Source organism: Acipenser ruthenus, chromosome 11, assembly GCF_902713425.1.
Source record: "Acipenser ruthenus chromosome 11, fAciRut3.2 maternal haplotype, whole genome shotgun sequence".
Taxonomy (NCBI): Eukaryota; Metazoa; Chordata; class Actinopteri; order Acipenseriformes; family Acipenseridae; genus Acipenser; species Acipenser ruthenus.
The window spans coordinates 39146133-39160394 of NC_081199.1; the positions used below are offsets into that span (position 1 = coordinate 39146133).

At 39.3% G+C, this 14262-nt stretch overlaps 1 protein-coding gene across 10 annotated transcripts in view; it reads right to left on the reverse strand.

Moving 5' to 3' along the window:
- Positions 1–14262, reverse strand: part of LOC117426626 (nck-associated protein 5-like) — a 198279-nt gene that overhangs the window by 137507 nt on the left and 46510 nt on the right. The window contains exon 2 of one of the 10 annotated variants that reach the window (XM_034044396.3): positions 530–618. The exons of the other annotated variants lie outside the window; for them this stretch is intronic. The gene's annotated coding sequence lies outside the window, so the exon portion shown is untranslated. The remainder of the gene's footprint in view (positions 1–529; positions 619–14262) is intronic. 10 annotated transcript variants of the gene reach the window in all.

Here is a 14262-nt window from a genome sequence, read left to right on the forward strand (position 1 = left end):
TAATTCACAAAGATGGAAGTAATGTCGGAATGTCTGGTGAAACAAATCTGATTCATCTGCATTGGCCTGGGAAAGGCCTTTGGACTTGGAACTGGAAACAATCAGCACATGTTCTCATGCTCACAGAGAGCAGCCACTTTGAGAAAAACTGCTTCGCCCAGCCACATTCGTCACTATGTTTTGGTAGACAGGATGTTAACAGAATGGCTAAACCAACAGGACATTGTCTGCGCTTACTATATTTTTCATGTTACATTGGGTAAAAATCACATTGTAAGCGGAAATGTATGATTTTCAACTGGATAAAGTAACCTTATAATACAATCGTTCACCATCATAAACTGGTCTACCATTATGCACTTTCCCATGCTTTTATACTACGCATCTATCAAGTTGATTCTAATTATCTAAACAGTAGCAGATCTTAAACCGACTTCACTGTATTTTAAGTGGGTCTCAGGAGGAAACTCATTAAAATAAACACCACCATGGTTAACTATAGTCTGACATGACTTTGACACCACTTTACCTTAATCACTGTTTGTTCGTTGCCAGGCTTGTCTAGTCCTCTCTATGATTGACAGCTCACTCTCAGATTTATAAGCCTTCCATTCCAGTCTGGTAGGACAAAGATTATTATTATTATTATTATTATTATTATTATTATTATTATTATTATTTAAGAACAATAAAACTGACTTTTAACTGATATCAAAATAAAAAATGCAGTCAAGAAAATACAAAAAAGAAAGAGGGTTAGTATCAGTCATTTATTTGGACATATCTACATTGGGCTGTCTCTGCTTCCAAAAGATGCATTAGGACTTCTCAATGCTCTGCAGCACAATGCTGGTGATCTTTGTCTCTTGTTCATTTCTCAAATCCACGGCCATTACTTTTTATATATTGTATACATCATCTCCCCCCCCCCACATCTGTCCTCCATCACCCTGCAAAATAATTCTTCACAATTCAAGCCAGACTTTCCTTTGTAAGCACGTTGAGATCTTATGCATAATTATGTGGAGTTACTATGGTGATTATATGTGATTCGTCAAGAGGAAAGTCCATTGTGCACTAGAAGATTCAGCTCATAAAAACCAACTCTCTGCATGCATTTTCTTTATACCCAGACTCTTCCTGGTGCTCTCAATGCACAATATTAGATTATTATTATTATTATTATTATTATTATTATTTATTTCTTAGCAGACACCCTTATCCAGGGCGACTTACAATCGTACATCTGACTACCCCATTTTATAGGCAGCTTAGTTTTAAGCTTCAACAGCAATAACGTGTCCACAGCTCATCCCTTTTTTTCACAACAGGCTGCACTGTTTCTGACGTCAATTTTAGACATTAACTCAGTTTCAAGCACTATCTATACAGTTGTTGGCTACTGTAGCAAGCAACTATTATATAAGTTAATTAGTATTTAACATAAATGTCTTTGGCCAGCTGTTCTTTTTATGTTAATTGGAAAGAGATTGTTCTATTCTTCTGTCAATGATGCTACAGAGATTTCTTTGCTGACAATTCATTATGTGGTGAGCTGGTGATGAGTTAAAAAAAATATGACATCGATTACATTCATATGGTAAAATGCTTTATTTACAAGACCTTCTCTGTTACAGCAACTGTATTCATTGGTATAAATCTAGCAAGAAACTGCTCAGAACAATACTGTTATTTCTGGCAACTGGTGTTTCCTATTACGTTTTATAGTGTTAATTGTTTAAATTGTTTATTCTTCTCAGAAAAAATATTTTTACCATAGGACTTGTGTTAAAATATTGTTTACATAAAATATTAATAAAAAATAATAGTCACATTTTATACTGCATAGCCAAAACATTTCTTATAATATTATTCACCTAACCGCATTTAAAAACAAGAAAAAATATGGATAACGCATTTCCGTATATGTCATATAGCTTTTTAAAAACAATAAACTGCTATCCCTTTTACTATACAACAAGCAAACATGTAACAGATAAGGTGCTGTATTAATATAAAAATAATTCAAATGGAAGCAAAGCAGCTTAACAAATAGCACAACTCTGTCAGGTGCTAGCGGACTATACAAGGACAGAGTGAAATCTCTGTTCTGAGTTATGAAAAGATGAATTTCTCCAACACAGTGGAAACAAAAACACATACAAAATATATATCTTGAGCATGTCAGCTGGAGGTTTAGACCTCATGTCTGTTTCTTATTTAAGTACAAATCTGTGAACAAAACTGGTAGACATGACTACGACAATCTGTAATCACTAGCACAATGACAATATACCATATTATGTCATATGATTTCCTTGTCTGGTTCCCTGGTTTAACGCTTGAAAATGCCTGCTTTTATTCCGATAAGGTGATAAGATGATAAAGCACAGTGACACTAAGAATCGCAGGGTCTTTGGTCACATACCAAAGGTTTATACGGACAGTTTCAAGGACCATATTATTATTATTATTATTGATTTCTTAGCAACTTACAATTGTTACAAGATATCACATTATTTTTACATACAATTACCCATTTATACAGTAAGGTTTTTACTGGAGCAATCTAGGTAAAGTACCTTGCTCAAGGGTACAGCAGCAGTGTCCCCCACCAGAGATTGAACCCACGACCCTCCGGTCAAGAGTCCAGAGCCCTAACCACTACTCCACACTGCTGCTGATATGTGATCCATTAGATGTTATTAGGTACAATTTACAGCGAAGTGCCCGTACTTCAATACTTTCTTTCAATCAAGGCAGTTTAATCAAGGAAAAAAAACAGGTCTCAAGTTTACCATATTTTCAATTGCCAAGGTTATGAAAACGAGCAGTCCTTTGGTGTAATCGCTGTCCCTGACACACATGAATCTGGATGTGTTACAGAATATAGATTTCATTAATACAAGGGTAGCCTGTTTGCCGTTCAACTGGAAAATGAACCTATACATGGATAAGGCTGACCTTCACTAAAGCACAAGCCCTAAACCTGATCAGCCCTGCCTGAGTCAATGTGGGCCTTTCCTGCAGCCACCCCTTATCAGGTGTCTAAATCTACACTCCCAGCTCACCCACAGTGAGCTAATATCAGTCTTTAAGGGCCTGCTGTAAGGTTCCTGAATCCTCTAGATAATCCTTGAAAACATAAATAATACGTGGAAGGGGTGGTCTGCAGCTAATAAATAATAGCTTTATTAAATGCCAAACTTTTCCACCAGAAATCACTTCTGGCAATTAATACATTAAAGCCAGCCTTTGTCTGTTGTAACTTTATGAATAGGCTCTGTAACAAGCAGAGAAAAAAACAGAGATTTTTATAGTAATACTGATACTATTTCAAAGATTGTAGTTAAAATAGTCCCAAAATATTAGACGAGGAGGGTTATACAGTACCTGCCAATTCTAGTCCTTTCAAGTAATTTCTTAATAGAAATCTTGAAAAAGAAGCATCAGCAATCTGTAACCTTATTGCTGACTGGGGACCAATATCAGATATAACGAGACTAGGTGTGGTTCCAGAAATGAACACAGGCTTGCAAAAACAAAAATACCAAGGGCCCTAAATCATTCATCCATTTAAAAAAAAGCAGAAACTACTGCAGAAAGATGAAGTAAAGACTCTACTGTTTAAAGCCCTGATGTTGAACAGATGTGCATTCATTGTGGATCTAAGCCTCTGCTTATCCAAGAGCTGATGGGCAACAGATTGGAGCTTGCTACTGCAGTAAGCACAGACCATCTGCATTCAGCATTGTACACTGTACAGTAGAGCAGGTTTTACTATATGGGATTCACACCACCCTCCAAAAAAATTGTTTTAAGTACAGCAGATGCAACATTCTGTACTAGTTTGTTAGCGGTCTTACATTTGGTACTGTACAGTAACAGCAATAGCAATTGTTTCTATAATTTTCCTTTATTTTATTGTTTTGTTATCATACCTATTAAAAAACAAAAATGTTAGGCTCACATAATCAGTCCTTCCTGAGAGACACCACCATTATTCTGAACAGGCTATTCACAAAACTGCAGACAAAGGGTGACCTTGCTTGCTGCATCCTAGCTGCCTGCAGACCATTTGTTGGCACATATACTGGTTCAAAGAATATTAGATTTGTTTATTATCACGCATGCAACCAGCACACATGTTTCTGTTGAGTATGTGTTAGGTGTAATCGGAATTTTGAATTCTGTTTCCTGTGTTTGCTGTTTTGGTGAGGCCTCTTGCTGTCCAATCTATTGGCTGTTGATAGGATTGCCTCATGTGTGTAACAGCTGTTTAAGCAACCAGCACGGGCCAGAATTGCTTTTAACTACCCCACTGTGTTGCACTGTGCGGTGCACAAACACTGTTATCTTTCTCCAAACCTGTTTCTATTATACCGTTATCAAGGTCAAGAGCTCACTTGGCATATCATTTAAAAACAAAGGATAAAGTCAGGTAAAACGTGATTTTCAGGTTTTGTAAAGTATGTCAACAAAGAGGTTCCAGATTAGCCAGTAAATTATTATTTAAAATGTATGCTAAGTAAACAGTGCTGGTGTATCAATTGTTATTTCAAACATACAGGGTGCTCACATGTTGTATAGCAGTTGACAGACAGACAGAAATAGACGTCAGTATTTGTTACTCCACTACATATAATAACCGCCTGCATTCGACAGTGGCATCTTTTTGATTGATCTGGTTTTCAGTTTAATTTCACCTTCTTCACTGTGCTCTTTTTTTCCAGTGGCAAACTTTCAAATTCAAAACATTGCAATGCAAGATTAAGCAACATCCATCAATGTCACGGAAGCAGAAATGCTTTCCAAGAATTTATTTCCAAGGATCTATTTGACTTTCGTGTTTCTACATAAAAAGTTCCATCCACACAGCAACATCCTCAATTTGATTCCACGTGTGCATGCCAAAATAAATGCCAGTCATACAACCCGGAGGTAGATGACAAATAGTAACTTGCCCAGGGGGATAAATAAAGTATTACATTTTAACAGTGTATTCATTCTGACCTAAAACACTGCTGAAACCTGAATGCACATTTGATTGTCAGCTATCCTAATGAAGGTCATTATGAAATGGCTTTCAGGGTAAATGCATATGCAACGGGTCTATACGAGATATCCACACAGAAGAGCTGCTCTGCATTCCATAGCCCTCTATGATGAAGATAATTTAGCCTCAGCAAAAACGTACCCTGACCTACAAATCTAACGGTGCTATGTAAATAGCATGCTGGAGACCTGCAATTAATGTCTACATACAGTACAGTATATAGGCAATCAAACCAGAGGGCTTTAAGAGATGAGCAACTTTGAGCATTTTCATCTATATCCAAATTACAAAACTACACACAGCTTAATCTCTCCAGAGCAGGACCACTTTTACCCATGGGCTGCAACCAGGCATGCTTGCATTAAAGAAACAATCATGCATTGACCACAGCAGTCTGCATTTAAACTGTTACAGTAGAAAGATTAATTTTTGTTATACGCAAGTGGTTGCGCTTCCAACAAAAAAAAAAAAAGTGTGTAAAAATATGTGATTACGGATATAACTTAAAACATGTGCAAAAAAATTGAAAATCTAGTCAGTTATGCCCAGCCATCATTCAGTTACTGTTTAATGTCATTGTGATTTACATACTCTGTTCACATACTGTATATTTTGAAACAAAATACTGTACAATACTAATGGTGAAAATAGACCTTTACCTAGAGTTTAGAGCTGCATGCAGCAGGAATACCTACCAGCTGGCATTAGAAAGGCAGCTACTGTTGGTATTTTTTGTACGCTTTGATTTCCTTATCAAGGCGAGTGCAGATAACAAGAACATAACACAAATTGGCTTAACTGAAAATGGTAGTGATACGTTTCTGGCATGCTAAAAACTATTGGATAAACACGACCCTACAGCAGAGGGAAGTTCACACAGGAAGCATAACATTTGCATACAAAACCCTTGTTCAGGTGACAACCTGCATTGCATGCCAACAAAAAGGCCTCTCCCAAGAATCTCTATGCAAGCACTGCGTTTGACAATCCTCATTTAAATAACAACACATTTTAACGCCACAATTTTATAATGTGTGCAAAGAGTGCTTATACGTATTGGCACCCAAAAGTGTTTTCCTTCTCGTAAATAAAGGAACTTGAATACACTGATGATGGATTACGGCAGTGTCCCGAAAATAAAAATTGAAAGGTTTTATTTTTATGGTGTTTACATGCCGCATCAGGCAACCATGACTGAACAGACCTTTGCAGCCCCAGCTCAACAAAATGCCCTGGGAAAGTCAAATATAATTTACCTGTTTCCCACATGTATTTTAAGTACTGTTATCTGACAAAAGCACCACTTTTTTAGTTTGCCACCAGATTTATAAAGTATTTTCACAAAAGAGAAGATCCTAAATCCCTGTGAGGGGTGAATCTATAATCCACTAAAGTGAGCTGTGATTTGAAAGTATTATTTTAAATACAGATGAGCAAGCTGGCTCTGAGTCAGCCCAAAGTCCCTGCTGCAAAATCTTTTTGTCTCTAATTTAATTGAGTTGATAAAATCAGTATCAATCTGGGTCAGGAAGCTTTGGCACAAATTCAAAACTGAAGTTGTTTAGGACTGTGTGACCTGGATTTTTGGCAGTGGATTGATTGATTAATGCTGTGGTATATAAATAACTAAAACAATGTTATGTAGGCTAACTGTTCCAGTAAACTTTGTAACCTTAGATGCTACTGTAATACAGAAATCTTCAGTCCTGTTCTGTAATTCAGCTTGACTCCAGAAGCAGAACCTGTCTTGTGGTTTGACAGAATACTCATCCATAACTAATCACTGCAGTATGTTATAACTCAGGACTTAGAAAATGGTTTTTGTACAGTGTCACGACAAAGTTGCTAGTGCTAGAAGTGCAGCGATCTGGCTTGCTAATGATGACGACATGATCTGCATGACAAGAGACACAGTTCTATCAAATTCATGACTAGAATAGCTTTAAGGGTTTATGTAACCCTTTATGTTATGTGTTCTTAACCAAGTATAGGAGCAAAGCAATGCCTCAACAAAAAACCTATGCATTGCAAAAAAAAATACATAGATAGAAAACTTAACATGGTACAACTGCACACACAGTGACAGAAGGGGATATATTGAAAAATCCCTTTTATATTCTTCAACTTTACTGTAAATTTGCTGCATGTAAACAACAGAAGACACCTTTTCTTAAAATCTTTGTGTCTTTGTATTTTTACATTTGCCACAACTCCCACAGTAGCTCAAGGTGCTTAAGTCCGCTGCAGAAGGAAAAACACTGAGTGAGGGTCATGCACATTCTGTTTACACAAGACAAGCCTAAAGCAGTATAGCTGTCAACACCACTGGTGTAGAGTCACGGTGAATTCACTGCTGAGAACTTAGCTACAACAAACAGAGGCCAAGCTTTCAGAAGCTCAGCTCATACCGTGCAGGCAGGTTTCACTGCTCTGCAACACACCCATGTATAGTAGGCTGCCACAAGCACACAGGGCCTCTGATTTATTATTACAAAAAACGGTCAAACAAACATATACTGTATGCTGGTACATGGAATGCGATTTTCTTTATTTTTGCTTCAGGGGTCCGAATTCCTGTCTAATGAAATCACTGCTTGGACAACATGTCTACAAAGTGATCGATCTGGTTGTGTATTTATACAGTGAATCTGTTGTTTATCTTCAAACAATACAATACAGATAATTGATTAACACATTCCAGAAATCACTTTTTTTCAAAGGTCAGCTGGCTTTGTTCTGAATGATGACACTGATTTTAAAGTTGATGCTTTGTCCTGAACACACAGCTAGCTACGTCAAACAAAAGCTTAAAGAGTTGATTACTGCAAAATAAATTTAAAAAGCAGAGAAAACAATCACGATATACTGTAAATCACTATACCGTGACAGACGTCTATTTTTAGCACAGACATACTAAAAGCATTCCTTCCCGGTGCTCTACATTTACAGCTTTTGACATCATCTCTGGATTGCATTATTGGCTTGGCCATTTAACATCAACAGCAAGTGTACTCTATCATCTCAGAGCAGAGAAAGGGGTCTTTGATCTGTGCTTTTATCTATTGGTCTAAAGCTAGCCCTTACACTTTAAAAGCTAAACATTACAAATACAGTCTAGATCAGCGTTTTTTTTGTTTTTTTTTGGATAAATGATTAATTAAGCTACACATTTCTCGTCACAGGAAACAAAGTGATTTAGAATTAAATTTATGTCATCTTCCTTGTCCACAGATTAGATTTTTATTACAGGCAGGATAACATTTTTTAATTGAAGGTGATTGGTGGTTGTGTGTTTTAAAGCATTAGATTCACACATTGTAAAATTCATGAAAAAAAGTTCAGCTTTTTTTGGGTTTGTTTTTGTATCGTCTTGCCAACTGGAAGGCCAGGAACCCCTGCAGTAATGTGGTAATGTTCAAGTATCTACCTGTGAATGCATAATTGAGGTTCAGTGTAGAAGCTGCTAACAGATATAGTACCCAAGCCCATTACAAATCCAGTTATTATTTCTACTCTTTGAAATCCTTTGTTCAATTGTTTTGTTCATTGTTTGGAATCCTACATGTAAGCACAACTGTTAATAATTAATTATTATTTATTTATTAGCAGACGCCTGTAACAGGGCGAGGTGCCCTGTAGTACATTGTTTTGTTTATTTATTTTTAGATCGGGGTCTCCCCTCCGCCCCTGTGCAGTGTGCTTTTGTATTTGTTTTGTTTTATGATTTATTGATTATATATGACGGCGAAGCACCGGTTTTGTTGTATTTATTTAAAAATGTATTTACGGCGTAGTCGTGTTTTGTTTTAAAATCCTCGTGGAAATGCGTGACTGTCAGCTGGCGATTATTGAATTAGCTGGCAGTCATGCATAGTCATGCTACCTGTGGCCATGGTATAAAAAGCCTGCATGTTCAGGGTGGGTGTTGTAGGAGCGGAGAGAGTGAGAGCGGAGCGATCGTGATCATGTGAAAACGAAACTAAATTAAATTATAACATACAGGAACAGTGACAGTGACTGCCCAGCCTGACCTGTATGGTATATTTATTATTTATTGTTGATTTTGTGTTCGAGATTTGTTTTTGTTTACTCTTTTATTTTGCTCTGTGAGCGCCAGTGTTTTTGTTTAAATATTTTATTTATTTTTGCTGAATAAAAACGGCACAGCCGATTCTTTCTTTTGAACTGCAGTATTGGTGTCAGTTTGTTTTCGTGCCTGCTTCTGCCGTGACGCCACCACTCAGCCACCCTGTCACACGCCCTTATCCAGGTTCTTTAATACAAGCTTTTCTTTAAACTGGTTCCCTTAATGTTTACTGACGTATACCATTGTAAAACCAAACTACTGTAAATTCTGGTAAAAGCATGGTAAACTGCAGTATATCAATTGTCTTCATTTAGTTACTGGTCTTTCTACTAAATTAGTTCTCTAGTTCTACTAGAGTAAAGCTGCATGCATGAATGCGAGAGGCAAAGTGTGTGTCTTTTTGATGTAATGAATTTACACTAGGGAAGCGGTTGTCAAGTCACCACTTAATGGTGGCTGTACTCTTACTTCTATATTGGCCCATAGAAGGCACAAAAAAAAGAACAGCACTAGGAGGAATAAGAAGCCTCCCAAACAATAGAAGTTCAAAGGATTGAATGGAAGCTGCTGCAGTTACCCTTACCAACACCATTGTAGGGCTAATTAAGGGAGGAGCTGCTGAGGGGTCAAAGGGGTATGTTTGGACTCACATTTGAGAAACACTCCACCAGGCTAGATCTCAAGTTCTGGTTGGCTTTCACTCGTGGAACATCTCACTTTACAGTAGGATGAGGATGACAATGGAAACCTTCAGCAATAACTATCACAAGCATGTGCTGTGACAGGACTGGACTGGTGTTCAGAAGGTCATTTGCCTTGATGCACAGTACTACAGTGTGTTCAGCTGCCATTCCACAACCCGCTATAATTGAGCAATTTTAACTGCTGTTTGTTTTAGAGGTAACCAAATTATAATTTTTTTTAATCTAAAATACAGGAGACACCTGATACCTTTGTTTAAATTCAGTACAGTTGTCAGGCACATTGGGTACTTATTACATAAGCAGTAACACACTGGTGAGAAATATGGATGCTACAAGTACAAGTATTAAGGTGTGTATTTCAGTTTGACTCGTCTGTATATCTCAATACAACCAAACACCCAGGAGAGTGTTATTGAGCTTATATAATGGCTTGACATTAAGAATTACAAGAAACAGCAGTAGTCAGACCAGACTGTGCACTCATACTGAACTATGGACTGCAGATACTCATAGAATGTTGCTAGCCAATCAGATTGCTGCATGCTTATTGTAGTTGGTATTCACATTAACAAATGCACCATCTGGCCGTTCATAGTTCATAGCATGTTCTGTAATTGCAAAAAGTTCTGGTGACCTTTACCTAAACCTCCTGTATAACAATGTTAAACTACAGTATGCAAAACATATGCAAGGGAAAAACACCAGGAACTGCTATTACTGTGTAGATATACCATGTGGTAGACTTATACACTCCAGATCCATTAAATCACTGCCTCGTTCAACACTGAACCACAGGGCAAACCCATAGAGTCCTGTGTTCTGCCATCTCTCTGTATCATCTGTGCATGGATCAAAGTTACACTGTGAATTCAGAAACTGCACTTAATTAAGCATCCGTCGATACCTGAACATCATCTTCATGTAATATCTGCAAGGAAGTGACTAATTGCTTTCTAACTAAGCACTCCACATTTGTTTAATAAAAAATTACATACATTTCTGCCCTATGAACTAGACACAGACAACAGAAAAGGGCACAGAAAACACCTTTTTTTGCCGATTGACCAGCAATTGTTAAAAAGAATAGCTTCTAACTGACAGTGATAAAGGTACATTAATAACAAAAGCCCTTTTCTCTGACTCAGTGGTTATTGAATGATTTTCAGGGTCAGCCCAAGCCCTACTGTGTACGCCTTCAGTGTATTCATATTGCTAGGCAAAGCTGACCTCTCCAACATTCCAATGTGCTGCCCAGGAAACAAGTTCAATTCTCACATACTCAGAATAAAAGCAAATTAAATGGAGGTACAATGTAGTACCGCAGACAAAAGCTTACTTTTATATGTCATATTGTTTTAATCAGAGTTTCTAGTGAATTATGTTCTGCAAACTCTAGAACCATGGGCTTACTTCCCATTAAAGGTAAGAGACTGTAAAACGATGGGAACTGCAGTACCACCTCACTCCAGTAGAGGGACATCCCTCCAGCAATGAGAAAGAAGAGGCAGAACATGGTAAACTCTCTGTCTTTATATAGATTATGTGTTGTCAATCTCAATGCACCACTAAATTCATCACCTCAGTGGTGAAAACAATGCAAATGCTCGGTTGAAGTTTAAAATGTAGTTATTCTTCTACTGTACCCTAACACTAATCCTAACCCTAACTACATCCTTAACTACAACCCTAACCCTGACCCCAGCCCTAACCCTAACCCCAACCCTAACTTTAACCCTAACCCTAACACTATACTTTAACCCTATAGGCAGTCCTGAAAGGGTTAGATTAATGGTCATTCAAAGTTTAGTGTTCCCCATATACTTTTCCTGCAAAGTGTGTCTTTAATACATCTGGAGAAGATGAAAGCCTCATCTAAAAAACCTGCAATGAACCAGGTTGTCCCTAACCGGAAGGATTACGGGTGTTAACCGCGCACACTGAAATAATCACGAATTAAAGGACATTGTAATCACACTGATAAATATCTTCTTGAAAAGTGCTTTAAGGGTCTTATACTAATCTCTTCAGAGGAATTATATTGCATTCTTAATGCTGAGCTGGATACAGTGGTGCAAAAATTGACATTATTTTCTCGTTAACATAAAATGGGGAATATAATGAACTCTAGGCTGCCAAGCTGCTTGACCTCTTTCACTGTTTGAACTATTAAATTCATTGGTTATAGTTTTCTTGTAAAGATACTAAAAGACATTTCTAAGGTCTGCTTTAATGAATTAAATAAAGCTGTATGTTCATTTAACTTTTCTAGATGTATGTAAAAGAAACCAACAATAACATATGAAACTTTAAATCCATCAAAACATTCTTTAACACAGAGGGTCATGTGTGTACATTAACTTTGCTATACAGTTATTGCATATATCTCTTTTCAGGGCAATTTCATGTACCCCATGGATTTCATATAAAGACTTAAAAAAAATTGAAATAATTTAATAGGGCTCGCTACATTATAAATAAGGAAGGAAAGCTATAAGAAACCCAGCTAGCATCTTCTAAGTCTCTTCGGTGGTCCTAATGGTGGGATTCCACTGTATAACAGTCTTTCAGAATGTGATATTTCTCCGTTCTTACCTTCAGTCTAGAAACACAATGAACTCTCACATTCAGCAATGGTCTTCCATTAAATGAAGGAAAAACAAACATCCCAAACAGCTTAAAGCTGTTAGTGTCACTCTGACCTTAATTCCATGTGAGACACACACAGTACACACAAGCCTCACTGTAGCTATATTTTGAGATGATTGTAAACAAATAGCTTTCACTCACTCAAAAACGAGCTGGGGATGAAAGTCTGTGGCCTCTTGCAGCCAGGCTGCTGCTCTTTGATACCTGAGCTGGCTCTCCTCCAAGCCATCCACCCAGAGCCATCCTCCCAGAGCCATCCTCCTAGAGCCATCCTCCCAGTCATCCTCCCAGAGCCCCCTCCCAGAGCCATCCTCCCAAAGCCCCCTCCTAGTCATCCTCCCAGAGCCATCCTCCCAGAGCCCCCTCCCAGAGCCATCCTCCCAGAGCCATCCTTCCAGAGCCATCCTCCCAGAGCCCCCTCCCAGAGCCATCCTCCCAAAGCCCCCTCCCAGTCATCCTCCCAGAGCCATCCTCCCAGAGCCCCCTCCCAGAGCCATCCTCCCAGAGCCATCCTTCCAGAGCCATCCTCCCAGAGCCATCCTCCCAGAGCCATCCTCCCAGAGCCCCCTCCCAGAGCCATCCTCCCAGAGCCCCCTCCCAGAGCCATCCTCCCAAAGCCCCCTCCCAGTCATCCTCCCAGAGCCATCCTCCCAGAGCCCCCTCCCAGAGCCATCCTCCCAGAGCCATCCTTCCAGAGCCATCCTCCCAGAGCCATCCTCCCAGAGCCATCCTCCCTGAGCCCCCTCCCTGAGCCCCCTCCCAGAGCCCCCTCCCAGAGCCATCCTCCCAGAGCCCCCTCCCAGTCATCCTCCCAGAGCCATCCTCCCAGAGCCATCCTCCCAGAGCCCCCTCCCAGTCATCCTCCCAGAGCCATCCTCCCAGAGCCCCCTCCCAGAGCCATCCTCCCAGAGCCATCCTCCCAGAGCCATCGTTGCAGAGCTGTCCTCCCAGAGCCATCCTCCCAGAGCCATCCTCCCTGAGCCCCCTCCCTGAGCCCCCTCCCAGAGCCCCCTCCCTGAGCCCCCTCCCAGAGCCCCCTCCCAGAGCCATCCTCCCAGAGCCCCCTCCCAGAGCCATCCTCCCAGAGCCATCCTCCCAGAGCCTCCACCCAGGTGTTGGATGGCCAGCTGGCAGAGCAGATGGGTGTTGGAGTGAAGCATGGCAGCCTACTGACCGCAGCCTCTGTGTACAATGGGCAAAGGGTCAAAGGGCCTCAGACTCTCTACTTAACGTCCGAGTGTTTCACCTGCAGGGGGCTTATTGGTTTGTGGCAATAAAACATGTGAATGACGACAGGGTCTATTATTGAAGGGTTTAGGCAAACATCATATACGGCAAGCCTGTCGCAATGAATGTGATTTATACACTGCTGTATCATTGGGAAGCATCTTGGCTCGTTGTTTGGCAGTGCATTGCTTGTCAGTATATATTACCTTTTTGTTTTGTTTTGGTTTTTAATGGATAGCTAAGTGCTCTATACATACATAATCACAAGCGTTCTTTCTTCTTTTTAACCTTGACAAATAATCATGTCAGAGAAACACAGCCTTTGGCTTTTAAGGATAAATATCGTCTGTGATATAACCCAAGTTATGGCCAGTGCAAAAACTATACTAAACAAAATGACTAAATGTATTCATAGTGTAAACACAAGCATACTAATATTGGTCTTAAGTATGATATACTTTGCATGATATACTGTATGTAAGTACACCATGGTATTAGAAAAAGGTTAGGGTTAGGTTTAGAGTTAGGGATAGGGTTAGGGT